At 39.7% G+C, this 19,722-nt stretch overlaps 1 long non-coding RNA gene across 3 annotated transcripts; it reads left to right on the top strand.

The window, feature by feature from the left end:
- Nucleotides 1-735: 735 nt before the first annotated feature.
- Nucleotides 736-17,863, top strand: LOC122071058. 3 transcript variants are annotated; one of them, XR_006138044.1, is made up of 3 exons: nt 736-1,582; nt 1,688-1,855; nt 16,415-17,863. It is a non-coding gene; the product is annotated as an uncharacterized LOC122071058 (long non-coding RNA). The 3 variants fall into 3 exon arrangements; XR_006138043.1 differs by lacking the exon at nt 16,415-17,863 and adding an exon at nt 7,049-7,393; XR_006138045.1 differs by lacking the exon at nt 16,415-17,863 and adding an exon at nt 4,595-5,083.
- Nucleotides 17,864-19,722: the final 1,859 nt, after the last annotated feature.

Here is a 19,722-nt window from a genome sequence, read left to right as displayed (position 1 = left end):
GAAAAAGATAGAGAGACAATGGCTATTGGCAAAAACTTGGAGAAGAAGAAAAAGAAAAGGAGCAGAAAAATTTTGGGTTAGAGAACAGTGCATAGTCATCTTCAAGAGCTCGATTGGATAGACATTCGTGGTCCGATTGAGCTACTTTCTTTACAGTAGCTTCAAAACACACCGGTCTTCATTCTGTACGGTGTGATTGTCGTTTGAAGTTTCTTAACTCAGTTTTTCAGCAATGTTTTTGTTCCCCTTGTTTTGGGGAGATCTCTTCAATTTCTTCCTCTTTCTTTTGAGATTTCATCTTGTTGATGATGTATGCCAATGATATGTTATTCTTTATGTTTGAAATTATTGTTTTCCTCTAATTTTAGTTAGAGAATACTCTGGTGTATTCCCATTATTTGGAGATAGTAGATTTTAGTGGACTACAGTCCCGTGATTTTTACTCTTCTCATTGGGGAGGTTTTCCACGTTAAATTGTTGGCGTTGATATGTGTGTTTGTATCTATGGTGGATTTATTTACTGATTTATGCATTTAGTTGCTATCTTAGGAACTTGATTATTGCACGCATTGTGTTTGATAAATTGTTCTAACAAACTCTACTTGATTGTTTCCTATTAGGTTCACCTAAGAGGGGAAGAATTTGTTTTGTGCTTTTGCTAACTGGGTACATCTCTTGGTTCGTCGCTTTTCTTCCCCATCAAATCTCAGATGGATTCTCTTCGACATCTTATTCCTTTTATTAATCAACTAAGGGTTTTAGCTGGTGATTGGAACTCAATCCTTGACCTTGGGGATAAAATTGGTGGGCGACCGTGTACATTGGATCAATGTCAAGTCTTTAGGGATTTTGTGAATGATGTTGCTCTTGTCAATCTCCATTTTTCTTGGTCATTCTTTTACTTGGGATAATCGGAAGTGGGGTGTTCGCCGCATTTAAGAAAGATTGGATCGATTTCTTGTGTCCAGTGATCGGCTTTCTCTGCACCTAGGAGCTCTTGTCAAACATAAAATGGTGGTGTCCTCTGATCACAAAGCTCTAATTCTATTGGAGGATGGGTTTTTCTGCAAGGGCTGATGCCCCTCTCGTTTTGAACATTTTTGGCTTTCAGAACCCTCTTTTCTTGAGGTGGTTGAAGATGCTTGGCACAATCAGATAAGAGGTATGCCTTCTTTTCAGCTTATTTCCTAGTTGGGATTTCTTAGTGATCAATTGAAGAGGTGGAATAAGGAGGTGGTTGGGAATTTAGAAGGCCATGTTTCCTTTCTTCGGTGGAGGATCTTGGTCATGTTTCTGCTGGTCATCGCACTTCATCTTGGTTTGCGGAAGAGAATCGTCTTAGAGCTACCTTGCTTCTTTGCATTTCTCAAGTTAAAGTGAAATGGGCTCAAAAGTCTCGATTACAGTGGGTGCAACGAGGAGATACTAATACCCGCTTTTTCCATTATCGATTGTTCAACGTCGGGCGAGAAATCATACTTCTTCTCTTAATCATGTCGAGGTTTGTTTGACGGATGCTACCCTTATTGGAGATGCTTTTCAAACTCATTTTAAGCACATCTACTCTGCTTCGTCCATTGAGGTTGATCCTGAATACTTTAGATTCATTCGCTCATGAGTTTCGTCCACTGATAATACAATATTATTGTAGGCCGTGACTGATGCTGAGATCTTTTCTGTTGTTCAGAGTATGCCATCCTCTATGGCTCCTGGACCGGATGGTTCCACTGGTGGTTTCTTTCATGCTTCTTGGAATATTGTTGGGAAGGAGGTTTTTGCAGCCGTGAAAGCTTTTTTTCATTCGGGCACCTTTGCTAAGTCCTTCAATGCAACATTTATCACTCTTATTCCAAAGGTACAAGACCCATCCTCCATTTTTGATTATCGTCTTATTAGTCTATGTAATTTCATTTATAAGATTATTTATAACATTATCACAAGAATATTCTTCATAAACTTATAGTCTTTAAGTAGAATGGTTTTATTAAAGGGCGTCATATACAAGATAATGTTCTTTTATGCCATGAGTTATTGCATCATATTTCTCTAAAGAAGAGAGGAAGGTATGGCTTCATGTATGTTAAATTAGATATGAATAAAGCTTACGACTGTCTTGAATGGAACTTCCTTCATGAAGCTCTTCATGCTTATGGTTTTCATCCGGACTGGATTTCTAGAGTTATGTTTTGTGTTGAGTATACTTCTTTGGCAGTTTTGATCAATGGGTCCCCTTTTCCATTTTTCACTCCAACTCGTGGTATTCGACAAGGGGACCTTTATCTCCTTACCTTTTTGTATTATGTGCCGAAGTAATTGGTATGTGTCCCTGTTTACCTATTTTGGCTGAGCAATTTTAGGGAAGGAAATATCAAATTGTAAGGAATTTGGCTTAATTAGGAGGTAACCGATCCTCAATCTCCAAAGAGAAATTTTAGGGATTCAAAACTTATCTTCATTACTGCGTTTTCCTACTTAAGAGGTTACACATTGGATTAGTTACAACTACTCCATGAAATCCACGTTTCACACTCCTACCACAAACTCAATAACCTACTAACCAATCCTATTGCATGTGGTGATAATTACTATTCTCATACCCTACATAAAATAACGACACTCACAATTTCCATAGAATAACTACCTTGTACATGTGATAACAACTAACCCCTTCACATGCGATATCAACTATCACTAACCCTACACATGTGATAATAAGGACACATAACAAATTCTCCCCACTAAGATATGGCTTGTCCTCAATGCCATGTCATCCATAATCCATGACATCTTCATCTTCTTCATAAAAACCTTCAATTAAAAATAATTTCTTGCATTGATGCCCTGAGGTGAACCTTTCATCACAATAGAAGCACAAACCTTTAGAACGCCTCTCCTGTAACTCAACTTGTGACAACTTCTTGACTGAAATTTTAGAGTGGCCAACAGAATTTTCATCATGTCCAACTTGTTTGAGGGACAAATCACGAGCCTCATAACAGTCTGGATAAACTAATAGCTGCAGACAGAGTGGTGGGATGACCAGCAAGTACATCGGCCTTGATCTGGTCCTTTAATCCACTAATGAAAAAATTAACTTGCCTTCGTGGTGGTAGGGGACCCACCTTTGAGAGTAACTTCTAGAACTGGGATTGGTAATCTCGAATAGTGCCAATTTGTTACAACTTGGCTAGCTCCCCAAAGAAGTCTTGAAACGGAGTTGGCCCAAAGCGTGCATGCAACACGTCACATAAGTCACACCATGTCACCACCCCCTAATCGTACTTGAGGACTTGGCACCATAATTGAGCATCCCCTTTTAAATGGAAGGAGGCTAAAGCCACCTTATCTTCTTCAGGAGTTTGGTTGAAATTAAAGAATTGCTTGGCTCGACACACCCAACTCGTTGTGTCTTTGTTCCCATTATAACGTGAAAAATCTAATTTGACCACCCTGGGAGTAAAGCTCTGTTGAGACATCGCCATCCAGGAAGTTGAATTATGGACTGAGGATTGTTCTCCTTGAGGCCGAACTATTGAGTTCTCACCACATCATGTTGAGAAGGAGGCCAAGATGAGACGAATTTCTCAAAGAGATCATTTAGTCTAGAGATAATTTGTTGTTGTCCTTCCTTGAGAGTACTAACTTCATCTTCAAGCCTTTTTACTTGCTCATCCATGTTCCGGCTCTGATACCAAACTGCCACATGTCCTTGTTTCCCTATTTTGGTTGGGCAATTTTAGGGAAGGAAATATCAAATTGTAAGGAATTTGGTTTGATTAGGAGGTAGCCGATCCTCAATCTCCAAAGAGCAATTTTAGGGACTTAAAACTTATCTTCATTACTATGTTCTCCTACTTAAGAGGTTACACATTGGATTAGTTACAACTACTCCATGAAACCCACATTTCTCACTCCTACCACAACTCAATAACCTACTAACCAATCCCATTACATGTGGTGACAAATACTAATCTCAAACCCTATATAAAATAACGACACTCACCACTTACATAGAATAACTACCTTGCACATGTGATGACAACTAACCCCTTCACGTGGGATATCAACTATTACTAACCCTACATGTGATAATAAGGACACATAACAGTATTCTCTTCTCATATCTTTAACAGTCAATCTGTTAAGCATCTTCATGGGATTCGGTTGGGAAGAGGTTGTGACATCTGGTGTTTGCTGATGATCTTATTCTCTTTGGTAGAGCTACTCATCAGGAAGCTCAAACTTTTGATCGTCTTGTTCAAAATTATTGTTCATTCTCTTGTCAATGTTTGAATATTTCCAAGATTAAAGCTCAATTTAGTCCATGTGTTTCTAATGCTATCAAGTGTGAAATTTTTGAATTTTTTCATGTTTCACCTACTGCCATATTAGAGCTCTATCTGGGAAGAGGTTATCCAAAGATTCTTGTTTGGATCTCATTTCCTGTGTGAATGCTACGCTTAGTCATTAGAAATCTCGATTCCTTAGTGTTGCCGGGAGACATGTTCTAATACAGTTGACCTTGTCTGCTCTTCCTCAGCATTATATGTTACACCCGTGCACTAACTCGGTCTAATTTGAACTGTTGTGGTAGGTCTCGGACCGGAATTAGAAAGTACCATTGGGTTTTGGCTTGCGGCTGCCCATTGCAAAAGGGGGAGAGATGACCCCACTTGCTCATGCGTTGCTTGTCAATCCAACTGGAAGGGATTCAAGCCTTCCGATCACAGATGGTAAGTGACCCGACACCCTACCTTCGAATCCCGACATGCACCAAAACTGTCGGAAGGCCATGTACACAGCCTAGGGCAACCACCCATGCAAGACTAACATGTGGACAGAAAGTAGTCAAGACAATAAACTGTCTTGACCACTAGAAACAGACCACTAGAAGCACCTGGGCCTGGATCCGGTGGGCTAAATCCGGTGCCCACCTATACTACTGAACTGGTTTCGATGCCCGTGGATCCCACCTCCAGTATCGGGAACAACCTCGGATGACCACACCCACTCTCCCACACCTTCCCCGTGACTTGTATTTCGTATGAGTCCAAAGAGACAGGCTCGTGTGTCCCAAAGGTCAAATTAACCTCCTTGGACCAGACTAGGACCAACCAAACAAGCCCTAAGGACATAACTTGATATAAATAGGAGAGGTGAGTTTATTTCTCACCTCTCACTTGTACAAAACATGGGAGAGGGAAAAAAGAGGAGAAAAGGGAAGATAAAGGAACAAGAAGAAGAGGAAGAAGGAGGAAGGAAGCTCACCTTGGTGTCAGTTGCCAGCCTAGTTGCCGGAATCCCTGTTGGAGGTAAAAGCAAACTCTCCTACCACTCTCTCTCTTCATTTTGAGGTAGGTTAGGGTGTGTATGGATGTGAAACTTGACCTTCACACTACCACAAGCTTGGGGAGTGTGTGTTTCACCTCCCCGGTGTGATTGTCGAGCTCAAACCAAATCCGGTGAGCTCCGACAACTCTTGTGACTAAATGACCATCAAGGGTTTCGATCGTTCAATCGATGTATCTCCCAAATGGATGGAATTGGGATTTTTTTAGCTTAAAATGTTGCTAGGAACACCCCCTACAGACTCCACAAAACAAATCCCGATGATCAAACCTGAACTGGAAAGCCCAAAATCCACGGGCAGTTTCTGGAAACACTGGGCCAGGATCCGGTGACTATTTTTGGTGAGGTATCTGAGCCTTAGGAGCTCTTTTTCAGGGCCACCAAAATGGTATCTGATGAATCCGGTGGGTTCCAGCCCTATTTCTGATGACTGAATCCGATGACCTATATTGTCCAAGTTGGACAGTGTTTGACTCCTTTGGGGGTAAACCCTATGGTTTCTCCCCAATGTTCTCGACACGTAATAACACCTGATTGCCTTTGTGTCTAGGATAGAGACGTGCATGAACCCCGAGCCAAAAATTAAATTGAACACTCGGTGGCCGTACTTGGAAACTGATCCATTCAAACTTAAACAAGGTGAGGGATAGTTGAATTTTATTTTGGGATTGTTTAATTATTATAGAACTACTCGTATATGTAGGATTTTCACATGATTATTTAAATTGCTTAAATGATGACGATGTTCTATAACATATTATATTTTGATGAATATAATATGAAATGTATGTTGTGAGAAGGAATCCGGTGAGGCCGAGGTGGTTCTAGTACCGTGATTGTCGTATGTTTGTTGCATTCATGCATTGATTAGATGTAGTCAGGGAATACACTTTGTGGCTGATGTGTTCCTAGTATCGTGTACCCCAGTAGTACATTTGGAAATGGATATGCTTCGTGGCCAATGGGAATCCCAGTGTTGCGTAATCCATACTCAACTGCTTTGTATACTAGAATAGGTATATAGTCATGGGTTACACCGTGTGGCCGATGGTATCCTGGTATTGTGTACCCCAGGACTATACTTGGAAATGAACTCGCTTCGTGGCCGATGATGATCCCAGTGTTGCACAATCCATACTAACTGTATCATTATGAAAAGCATATAGGATATTGTGGTTAGGTGACATTCCCCATGCTATGTCCCCTTACCAATAGGGGGTAAGGTGTTGGATAACCCAATGGTGGTATGTTCAATGAACCTTCCTGAAATGCCACACCCGCAGTTCGATGTGATTGTTATTGGAGGCAAAAACTTATTCGGCATGGCCGATGGTGATCCTAGTGTCGTGACTGCCAGGAGGGGATTATCGGGGGTTTGCTAGGTGACCGATGGACTCATACTGGGACTGGTAATCTCCTAATCATGGCTTGGGCTTGTATCGTTGTGTAGTCGATGGTGGTTCCGAGACCAAGGATACAGCCTAATGTGCCGTAGTAGCATTACCAAACATAGTTGTATTGTTAGATGGTTTAATAATCAAATGGATTGCATCATTAGCAGCATGGACAATGTGTTTAATTCTTGTATTTATGTCATCATAGAATATTAAATATGTGAATGCTTGTGCTTGGTTGTGCATGAACCCCACCCCTCACTGAGCAAGTTGGAAGCTCACCCCATGTATATGCCCTCTTTTAGATGATGATGCAGATATGGTCTTGCCTATGGCTTGTGACTCTCTATCCTCTGGACCGGAGTACGGAATGAGCAACTGGTGGATGCCAAAAGCAGGGGATCATAACCAAGATTGTGCTTGTGATACTGTGCATACGAGGCACCATGAGTTGCTTGGCGTATTTTTGTGATTCCGATACTGAATTGTGAATGGTATATTTTGGGCTTATTATTTATAAGTTATGGATAATTATAATGGCATAACTTGGTTATTTATATGTTATCACTAGATGTTCCCCATCTTAAAGTTATGATTCCGCTATCATACTCTGATTCAGCTGCTATTGGTTGGTTTGTGTTGTGAAATTATTTACCATGAAACCTTCTCTCCTGTCTCTAAGAAGGATTCTCTGAGAAATCATATTGGCATTAGTAGCTCATTATGATCTAGATCTTCACCAAATGGATGTGAAAACTGCATTCTTGAATGGGCATTTAGATGAGGAAGTCTACATGAACCAACCTGAGGGATTTAGTGATTAAGGAAAAGAAAATCTAGTGTGCAAACTTAAGAAATCCATATAAGGACTTAAACAAGCTTCCAGACAGTGGTATATTAAATTTAACCATATCATTGTTTCCTTCGGATTTGTTGAGAACACCTTTGATAGGTGTATATATCTGAAACTTAGTGGGAGTAAGTTTATATTTCTGGTCTTATATGTGGATGATATTTTACTTGCTAGTAATGATTTTGGTTTATTGAGTGATACAAAGACATTTCTTTCTAAGAACTTTGAAATGAAAGATATGGGTTTAGCTTCTTTCGTTATCGGCATTGAGATATTTCGTGATAGATCTAGTTGGATATTTGGGCTATCACAGAAAACCTATATTAACAAAGTTTTGGAAAGATATAGCATAATGAATTGCAAATCAGATGTTTCCCCCATTATCAAAGGAGATAAGTTTAGTCTAAATCAATGCCCAAAGAATGATTTGGAAAGAGCACAAATGAAGGATATTCCCTATTTTTTCGCAGTAGGGAGTCTTATGTATGCAATGACTTGTACCCGTTCAGACATCAGTTTTGTTGTCGGTATGTTAGGTAGATATGTGAGTAATCCTGGCATGGATCATTGGATTGCAGCAAAGAAGGTGATGAGGTATTTAAAGGGGACTAGAGAGTACATGCTTACTTATAGAGCATCTGATCGGTTAGAAGTGATCGGATATTCAGACTCTGATTATGCAGGATACCTCGACAGTAGGAAATCTACATCAGGATACATCTTTCTACTTGCTGGTGGGGCGATTTCTTGGAAGTCCAAGAAACATACTTGTGTCTCTACTTCTACTATGGAAGCAGAGTTTGTGGCATGCTTTGAGGCCACATCTATGGCAATTTGGTTACGGAACTTTATCTCAGGACTTCGGGTTGTCGACACCATTTCGAAGCCGCTGAGAATGTATTGTGACAATGTTGCTGCCATATATTACTCCAAGAATGATAAGCATTCAAGTAGAGCGAAGCATATTGGAGTAAAATACAATTTTGTGAAGGAAGCAGTTCAGAAACAAGAAGTGTCTATTACACGCATCAAGACAAGTCTGATGGTTACTGATCCTATGGCCAAGGCATTAGCACCTAAACACTTTACAGATCTTGTAATGGACATGGATTTATGTAAAGTTTGATGTAATGGTCATATTATGTTAGACATTTTTACTTATTTATTTAAATGATCATGATATTTGTTGTTTCTGAATATTTCTCATTTTATTATCGTGTGTACACATTTTATTTAATATATGTGAGATATTATGTTGGACCATTTAGTTATAGATTTTTCTAGTCTATTCCCTACTTTTGCATCTGTTTGGATGAAGTTATTAGTGTTGTGACTATGGAAGGGAGTATGTCGTTATATGATGTATAACTGCCATGATCCACATTAGTAGTTTTGTTCAAATATGGTATTATGATTGTGATGACATAAAGTTGATGGGTTTACTTTCAAATACTGCAATATAATGTTAGAATCCAAATTATATTTGAGATTATAATTATGTGGTCATATGGTTCAAGTGGGAGATTGTACGAATATTCTTTAGAATATTCTCTATTATTGTCCCATATACCAATTAGGTTATTGACCGATACTAATCTCATAGAATTGGATTCCAAATAGGAAACCCACTCCTTGTCAAATTAGGGAATAGAGTCCTACCCTATTTGCACACCTTGATGGGAGGGTGCAAAACTTTATATAATAGGACTCTAGGTCCTCCTCCTACCCTAACGTTAATCTCATTATTGATTTCATCACCAAGAGAGCATTAAGGGAGCTAGTGGGAGAAACCTAGAAGATCCATTGTGTTCGTGATTGGGATTGCAGGAATAAAGATACAGGAAGAATATAATGGCGGTAAATTCTTCACAGTCGATGGTGAATGGTATGCGTCGACCCTTATAGTTTAATTTTGTGATTCAATGATTGTATGGCAAGATCCTATCTGTTGTTATTAATAGGAGCAACATCCTTCATTCGGTAGATGAGTGATCTATCGGTGGGATCTACCCGTGGCAGTTTAGCAAGTGTTCTTCACCTCTAATCTGAACCACCTCCAATCTTATGATCATTTTTGGTTTTTTTTTGGGGGGGGGTGTTATTGAGGGTTACCCCACATTTCATTAGACTCTAGTTGATCATGTTTCTACCGTACATAATGAGAGCTATGTTGATTCTCCGACCTAAACCCTAAAACCTTGGCTTGACCTATAGGTGATTCCATAGCTTGAAAAATACCATTTTTTGATTGGGGAGTGTTCAAAGACATTGCACTCAAACCAAGCTAGTTATGGTCTTGGGTTCGAGGAGTTAACCACCAACTTGACAAAAATCTCCAAACCTAGGTCTACTCAAACCTGGAGAGAGGCAAGGGTGAGCTCCCTTTCTTGGGTGAAGGGTTGGCAACAAGGGTGGAAAAGTTCAATGCTTATCCTCTTCTTCCTTCTTCTCCTTCTTTTTCTCCTTCTTTCTCTCCCTCCTATAATTTTAGGTGTTCATTTATGAACTTCCTAAGGTCCATTTTCTATTCATTGGTTAGCCCACTAGGGTATGTTGCCTACCAGATGAGTTTTGCTAAAATGACTTAGTGCATTCATTAAGTCATAAGGGTCCCACCACCTTGATCTCACAAGGTGCATGAAGTAATAGTGGATCTCATGTTTTGTGGGGACAAGGGTAGAAGAGTCAATTCCTACAGTGGGTGCAAACATATCCACCAGTTGATGCCACCTTTAGATCATTGATCAACCGGTGGGATCTACTAGTGACCATTTTTCTACTGCTGAAACTAAATTTTCTCCAACCCCTTTGTCCACTCCAAAGTTGGTTTCCTAGGGGTTTATGCATAAGTACATGATGAAGTTCCATTACGTATATAAGGTCAGAGCAAAGGGGTTAGGTTACTTACCACCAAACCTCCGGTGGCCTGCCCCTTCCAGTTCTCTTTGCAACATTTTCATAAGCACAAAGGGTCATTCCATCATTCTAGACAATAAATTGATCGATGTAGTTCATAAGTCACCAATATTGACACTCTCCGATGCATCACCTATTATAAAAAGTTCAAATTACATCGGATTTGAACACAAGTGCAACAACCTGGGCCTAGAGATTATTCTTTGATCTTCATACCGAAGCCCAGCTGTTCTTTCTTCCTCAGGGGCTCTAGCAACAAGGTTTTCCTACTGCCAATTGGGTGGAGGCTTCCTCAAATTATTATGCCCAATAGCGAATTTTTAATTGTCCCCACAACGACAGATCCTAGGGAAGAATTTTGCACAAGGATGGGTCTTTAAGAACATCATGTTTATGCCTTTAGGAATAAAGAGGTTGTGACGCTAGCAGAGGCAACATTCTTGGATTTGTAGGTGGGTTTGAGAAGTAGTTCGAGCAAACATCTTTGGAGTTTCTAGAATTCTTGAATTGTGGCCAATCGGCACCATAAGCAAGTTGGGCGTGCTCATTGTCAAATGAGATTTGACACCAGAATCCAACAGGTTCACTGCAGACAGGGAATGGTAGTGGACAAAACGGACGGGAAGGAGCAAGAACACTCATACTCCTAAATATTTCCACTACTGGTTGATCATCACCAGACATGTCAATTATTAATTGTATTATAAAAGTGTCTATGAAGAGGATCTAATTGTATTAGTGTCTACAATTGATTTCTTTTGTGTAATACTTATTGATAGGGCCTCATTGGTAGCACTACTCCTAAAAGGGAAAATGTTATAAATACATGCTGAATTTTTTTTTGGATGAATAAATAATTCATTAACAAGAGGAAGAATATAAAAGGGGGAAAAGGGTGGGGGGACAGGAGATTACAAAACCTAGAATGCCCCAAAAAAGATGGTCTTAAGGCCTGAAGACCCAACTACACGGGGAGCATATTAGGAGGGGGGAGACATCAGAGGGGGAGATGATGGAAGGGGGAAGAACCCAGGAGACAACAATAAGCCTATTCCTTGGAGTATATTTGACGGGGTTGTGCTTGATAATGCCAATCTTGGAACTAACCTTGAAGTAGATGGCATCCCAAATCCTTTCAAAAGAATGGGAGTTGGAAATCAATCTCCGGAGGTTTTTCTCCATCCAAATGTGGTTGATAGTTGTCGCAAAAGTGAATTTTCCTATAGTATTGCAAATGGTAGTGTAATACTCTAGTAACTTTTGATGGCGAAATTTGTTGTTACGAGGGGAGAGTTGTAATACCCTGAAATCTGGCTAGGAGTATTTTTGTCTTTTGACCATTGTAGGGTCAGGGTGACTTAAAGTGGGGATACCAGACCATTGAGGGTGCATCAGTCCTTGGTAAATGCTAAAACTCATCCATTAGATATTACTACACTATATCCATTAGATGTAACTACACTGTAGAATAACTTTATGGTCTTGTCCTGAAAAATTACCATTTTGCCTTTGAACCCTGATTTACCGATTTGCCACTGGACCATAATTTGACTTTTCTTTTAATTATATGATTTTAATGTCAACCCTAATATTGACTTACTTACTTACTTAAGAATTATATATATATATTTACATATTAACTTATTATTCACATAGATAATTAGATAACAAGGGGATAAGTCCTAATTAACTAACAATCCTACTAACTAATTATTGTTAATTAATAATTAAAAAATGAAGACTTTCCTAATGATAGGAGACTTTCATTTTTTAAATTTGGATAGCCTTAGGCATAAAGTAAGTGAGAGAAAGAGTTGGAGATAAATTATGATTAAAATAGAGGAAAAGAGAGTTGGAGATGAAGTAGGAAAGGTAGAGAGAGAGAGTCGGAGATGATTTAGGGAGGAAAAAAAAAGAGTGGCTCTATTGCCTCTCACTCTCTATTTATGAAAAATTAGAAGGAAAAAAAAGCTATTGTGGAGAAAAAAGAGAAGGAAGAAGAAGAAAAAGGAGAAAAGAAATCAAGATTTCAAACAATTTTCAAGGTAAGAGTTCTTAGCATGATTTAATTACTTTATTATGTTCTACTTGGGGGACTGATCATGATTTAAAGGTTTGAGATTTTAAAATATGAGTTTGATGAGAGAGAAAATAAGATTTCGATATGTTAACTGTATTTTTTGGGTTGGACAAAACAACAGTCTGAGATTGTTCGCATTATTGAATATAGTTAGGGATTTTTTTGATCTGAAACAATTATTGAGAGTAGATAAATGTGTTTAAGGGATTTATTAAAATTTTTATTAAATTTGGAGTTGATTTGATACACTGGTGCCGCTTAGGGAACCAAATCAATGGCAAACTCTAACTCCCTATCAGGTGAAAGCCGGGTTAGATCATCTGGAAAGACATCTAAGAACTCCCTAACTACATTCAATTCCCACATCTAGAAAGACATTTGGGAACTCCCTAACTACATTCAATTCTTTTAATGGTGTGACCTTTGCTTCTACATCCTGTACTAAAGCTAGGTAGCCCAGACATCCGTCTTCCAATAACTTTACTGCCTATAATGCAGAGATAAGAATCTTTCTAGATCGTTTTATCTTATCCGCTTGATACACAAGCTCTTCTCCATCATCACTCACCACTTTAATTTACTTCTCAGCACACATGACATTTTCCTGGTGAGTAGTTAACTAATCCATGCCCTAACATCAAAATTCTGCATATTAATTTTGAGAAGTTGGGCATCCAGCCTCTTCCCACCTATTTCAATGGAACATGGCCCATACACTTCATTCAACTGTGCTATCGTACCCGTAGGTGTGCTAACAATCAATTTACTTTCTGAGGCCCTGGGTGTCACATCAATCTGACTAAAAAATCTTTTAGATATAAAAGAATGTGATGCACCAGAATCAAATAATATATAAGCTGGTATATCTGAGATAGGTAGGGTACCTACTACAACATCGGGGCTTGCCTTAACCTCTTCAGCTGATAAAGCATACATTCTCCCTTGAGGTGGGCTACCTTGAGTCAAGGCGGGTCAAGGAACATGAGGCTGACTCTGCACCCCAACTGGCTTATAGGGGCAATCCTTTATAAAATGCCTAAGTGAATGGCAAACATAACACCTGTTTTAAGAGGCTAGCACTGGTACTGGGGCTCTCTGTATTTGACCTTGTGTAGTAGGAGGACGGGGTGGCCATGGGGCCGTAGGCACCGTACTAGTATTCAAGCGAAAAGAAGTAGTACTCGGTCTACTAGCTGGTTGGGGCATGTAACCCAATGACCTATAGAGCTGCTGATATAATGGACCATAATTATATGACTCACGAAAACTTTTGTTCGGGTTGCCTGAGTATGCATAGGTATTGGATCTCTTCCAAAGTCCTGTGGTAGTGGAAGACTCTTCCTTCTGCTTGTCTTCTATAGACTTGGCCTTCTGGACAATTTAAGCAAAATCAGTCAAGTCCATAGCCTCCAAAATTGTGCCAATGGATACTTTTAGCCCCTTCAGAAATTTCTTTACTTTTTCCTCTGCTATTTTCATCTGTGGAGGGGTAAAGTAAAACAATTCCTCAAACTACTACTGATACTCAAGGACAGACTTATTTCCTTGAGTCAAAGCTGAGAATTCAGTCTCTTTACGATCTCTAAAGCTTGAGGGGCAATAATTTGATAGGAACAATTCCTTGAATTGTTCCCATGTTGGTTCTGGATGGGTTGCCAACAAGATAGGCTTAGAATCCTTCCACCATGAATCAACTTCATTCCTTAACTGCAACCCAGCACAGATAAGCTTTTGAGGTTCTGTACATTCTACCACCTGAAATATACTTTCCATCTCTTGGATCCACCAATCCGGCTCAAGAGCTCTACCCACCTTGGTGAAGATAGGTGGCAAGTGCCACTTAAATGATTCCACCAGCCTTGCAGTAGTGGCTGCTGATGGATAATATGGAGGATATACCGGATAATACTAGTATAGGGGAGGCACCATATAAGGAGGAGTACCATAAGGAGGAAACAGTGGAGTAACCCCAGGTGGAGTACCTTCTGGTTGGTCCTGTGATGGTACAACAGACACTCCCTTGTGTCTCAATAGGTGGTGCTCAAGGAGAAGCACCCCCCGACTGTACTCTAACACCGGGTACAACAGGAGGATATTGTGGGAAAGGTACCCCACAAGGATGTAGACCCATGTACATAGGGTGCAACTGTTGCTGTACAACATTCATGAAAGTTTGCTGTTGTTGGAGTAGCTGTTGTTGGAAAGCCTATTGCGACTGTTGGATAAGAGTCGCAACATCATTGGGAGTAACAACGGGAGGAGGGTCCAGAATTTCAGGTGTAAGTGAGTCCTCAATAACGTCTTTTTATCTAAGACTCACCCATGGTCGAGGTTCCCGAGGGTTAGGTGGTCGTCCAACAGGATGGGAACCATGTGGGGCCCCTCTTGCATTACTGCTGGATCTAGTACGTACCATGATGCTTCGTACCTGGATTGCATCAAGATTTGGTACATTTAAGTGCCACATTTATTGCATGTAAGCACAAATCAATTTCACATCATGCCTCCCATTACAAAATCTTAGTGCATTTGATCATCATAGTATGTATATCGCAAATTGCATTCCATATGGTATCATATTCACTTCATATAGGAATGTATGGAAATTAATTGCACATCATTCTTAATTTTCATAAAAATAGGGTTTATAAAGTTTAAAAATCAAATCCCCAAAAATTCAGGGATTTTTGACCAAAACCCCAGGTCATTTTTATGACACGCCGGTGGCAACCCACCAGTTCTTCGCGCGGTTCTGTTTTAAGGGCATAAAACCCCTTATTTCAAAAACTGTTCATTTCCCACTTTTCCTTCTCTTCTCCAAATCATCGAAGGCATCCAAGAGGAGGATCTAAGAGCCCTTTCAAGTGTCTTCCACCCTTGCATTTGGTTAGAAGCTCTCTAGAACCGCTCTCCATCTCAAGTAAGTGGTTTCCTCTTCTTTTCTTTAGAACTTTGGTTGTTCTTGTCCAAAAACCTCAAAATTTCGTTTCTCTTGATTTTCTCCAACTAAAATCAAATGTAGCATGTGGATATGATGCTTAGTTCATGAATCTCTACTTTAAGCATTCATATATGTCATATCTACGAATTGATGTCCTATTTTCCCCAAAATTTTTACTGTTTTAGGGTTTTTCCCATTTTCTTTTTTCTTCCTTGCACAAGGTAAGATTAAATGAGTCTATCCACTTACATTTGATTACAAATTAGTGTAGGAATGCTACATTGTACATATGCATCATCTTTCTCATTTTGGCATGAAAATTCCCTATTTCTAGGTTAGTGTTCTTGGGGAAATTGGGGCTTTCACTTGTTTCACCTTACACATATTTTCATGAAATTGAACCTTCCCTCAAATGTTATTATCATTAATTCCCTCAATGCCTTGAATATACTAGGTTTATGGCACTCTCTTTGAAAATTTCAATTTCCTCATTTTTTTTAGAAAATCTGTCATTTTCCTCTAATGGTTACCAACTTGGTATCTGTATGTATCTGTGCATTTCATAGTTCATAGTTGTTTTCCTCTCTTATCTCATGCTTGTATGATGCTTCAAGTATTATGACTTCATGATGTTTACTCGTTTATTGCGTGGTTTTGGAAATATACCACATATATATGATTGCATTATGATTGTGGCTCTTCACTATATACTCTCTCCTCTTTTATTTCATTTCCCACTCAATGTGTTTTGTTAGAGTTGTCATATCCACTAATCATCCCTTTACAATTTTGGATTTGTACCTTACTTTCATCCTTTGTTTCACAATTTACATTTTGCACTTTATTAGTTCTCTTCACATATTTTCCTTTCAAATTTTCAGGATGTCTGCTCGTAAAGGAAAGGCAGCTGCTTCTTCATCTAGAAGCGGGCAAGCTTCCAGTAGGAAGAAGAAAGGTGCCGCTTCCAATTCTTCAGCATCTCGGGCTAGATCTTTCAAAGACCGATCCAAAGATATAGAGAATTATAATGAAGAGGTCTTCTACAGTCTTGAGGCTGCACTCTCTTAGGATACCTTCACCAAGAGACCCGTGTTGATGGAGAAATCTGTGGTGGTAGAGGATTTCACTCGAGTTCAATTGCTCGAGAGACTCACGACCCTGGGTTGGGAGGTTATGCTATCTATTGATCATCAGTGCTACCCCAATCTCGTCCGGTTATTCTACTACAGCCTACAGGTGGCTTGTGATAACAGGATGTACACTCTCACTAGTAGGGTGAAAGGTCGAGATATTAGGCTACCACTCGACTTATTGGCTAAGATCCTAGGTATCTCCATGGAGGGTACCTAGTACTTCTGCCCTCTTAGGGGTAAGGCCTTGGGTCCCCATATGAGTGAGTCTCTCCAGAATCACATCTACCAGACCATTTGTGGTAGCGCCATTCGCCCTGAGTCTAAGACTGCTTTTCTCTCAAAGGTCCGAGTTTTCAGTCGATTGGTATAGTTTAACCTGCTTCCCCGATTCGGGCATGGGAATCAGGTGAATTTCATGGCTGCATATGTGGCCTACTGTCTCTACACTGCTTTGGATCATGCTCCACATCTGTGCCTTCCCTATGTGATCATAAAGACTATGGAGTTCCATGCATCCCATCCAGCTGATGGCAACCACCCCTATGCACGGTCTCTCACCAAGGTATTTGAGCACTTCCAAGTAGCACTAGAGGGTGAGGTGGGTAGTGCTCTTGTGGACAGATTCGGTTAGGGCATCTTGTATAAGGTGAGTTTGTTTCATCTGATGGAGCCAGCTATGGGGGAGGCAGCCCAAGAGGAGGGCGATGATGAGGACTATATCTCCGAGGAGGAGGAGGATATAGAGATGGACGTTGAGATGGAGGATAAGGTCCCCCTCAGATTAGTTCCACCTTCTCCAGGTAGAGCCTTTGATTTCCAGGGTATGGTGGCCGGACTAAAGACACTACAGGAGGGTCAGGAGAAACTCCTGGCAGGGCAGGCAGCTATGAAGGAGACTCAGGCATAGACATCGATGATAAAGACCATGCCTTAGACTTAACCTCTAGAGACATATTGAGGAGTCTAAGGTACCTTCAGGAAGACATGGATTTAGTGCACCACCGATTCGATTACTATAATCGTAGCTTGTGTATTAACTCAAGAGAATGGCTGGAGGAAGTCATTGACTTGGATGACATTGATGATGAAGACCAGTGATACTGTTGCTGTTTTTTTTTTTCTTTTCTTTCTTATGAGATGTAATGTGGGAATTCTATCTTCTTCTCCTCTTTCTTTTCTATTCTCTTTTCCTTTATTGTCATTTTGTGGATTCTATGTTATGTAAAAAAATATTATGTGGTTATGAAATTTCTCTTTTTTGTGTGAATTTTTTTTTTGGTACCCCAAACTTATGGATGTGTCATGGCAAAATTTTAAAGTTTTTTTGTTCTTTTAAATTTTATTTGAAGTCTTTTATGTTTTCCCTAACCCCTTGTCTAAATTTGGATTTCTAAGAATTTAATTCTTACAAGCTATGCGTGATTAGAGCATTACGCTCTGATACCACTGTTGTCACGCCCTGTTTACATAGAACTGGATTGGTGATCGAGTTCCCTCTGGGTAACCAAAAACCACTAGGATCATCTGATATAGTAACCACAATATAGCCAACCACAAGTGATTAATGGAATATAATAATATAATATAGTAAAAGTCTTGTCATAAAGGATTACCTATAATTTCTCATATACTTTTGATACCCAAATTGTTATACATAAGGTATTTACATGTGGGCCCGTAGGAATGATATTTACATAAGAAATAGTAATTTAAATATTGAGAACACAAAAAGGGAATTTACCAAAAGAATCAAAAGAGTACAATAAATAGAATCTGTTATTGTTGCCCTGTAACACAACCCTCACACGGGCAGCCATTATCGTGCTTGAATTCTTCAAGAACCCACCAATCCCCCACTACGGTTTCTTCAGTGGGACTCGGCACAGGTTCCTCTATAGAATATCTTACAAAATCATTTAAAAAGGTGTGTACACGAGGGGTGAGCTCACTAGCTCAGTAAATGGAAAGAAAGACGCACACAAGCAAATGCAAAGCAAATGATACTATATGCATGGGATTCATTTTAATCCTATTCCACTAAACAACATTACTAAGTCATAGGTAACGTGCTACTCACAACCACATTGAGCGTATGTCCCGGGTTCGAGACGCGTTCTCTATCCCGTGTATGCCCATAGGGTTGTCGGAGAAGGCCCACCATGAGCACTCAAAAAATTAAATCATGGCTGGACCACAGTAGAAAAGTAAATCGTGGCTAAACGATAGTAAATATTAAAAGTAGTACGATTGGTCCTCTGTATATATCACTAAGGTTTCCAAATATCCTACCGATCAGCAAGGTGTACTTCTAACCACCACGACGGTCCTTGACCGATGCTTTCCCCCAGTGATAACCCAACACGTAAACCCCTGTTGGGAAGGGTCATAACACGAGGGATTATAATATCCTAACCCCATGCTCCTAGATGAGATAGTACAACTGCATAGTACTTTTGTGTTCCATTCCACGGTGTACCAATGCATTTGTTTTCAAGCAGACTATGGCATCTAATCTAGAAATCCCACATATGTTTGGTAAGCCGACATCATAACCATCACATGATAAATCCATTCTCAAGATTTTAAGCAAGTAATCATGTATATAGAATTTATGATACATTATGTTAAGTTCTAAATGCATTATTGATTCATCAATCATATGCATGGGAATGGCAATCAGAATGTCAATATAGTTCATGAATGCATAGGATGCCAAAAACACTCCAAAATTAAGATCAAAGTCCTCTCCCCATTTACCTATTTTCGTAGAAGAATCAGCACTCGCCGTAAAGTAAGATCCGGAGTGAGAAGATGAATTTCTTGAAGCCTAGCATAGATAAAGGATTTAGAAATACGTACAAATCAGGACCATTAATGGCGTAGGATATAGTCACTACACGTATAATAATGTGAAGAAAGTTGTCAGTGAGTTTGAGTTCAATCGAAGCTCATTTGGGCTATAGGTGGGTCAAAAAAGTGGGTAGGAGGACCCACCTGTGAATTCTATTTGGACAGGTAGGTCACACTGGTAGGTGTGTCACCCATCGGTCCTACCC

The sequence above is a fragment of the Macadamia integrifolia genome, unplaced genomic scaffold, assembly GCF_013358625.1.
Source record: "Macadamia integrifolia cultivar HAES 741 unplaced genomic scaffold, SCU_Mint_v3 scaffold_180A, whole genome shotgun sequence".
In the NCBI taxonomy this organism is placed as follows: Eukaryota; Viridiplantae; Streptophyta; class Magnoliopsida; order Proteales; family Proteaceae; genus Macadamia; species Macadamia integrifolia.
The sequence above is the reverse complement of the archived record's forward strand: the minus strand, read 5'-3'. Positions and strand labels throughout refer to the sequence as shown.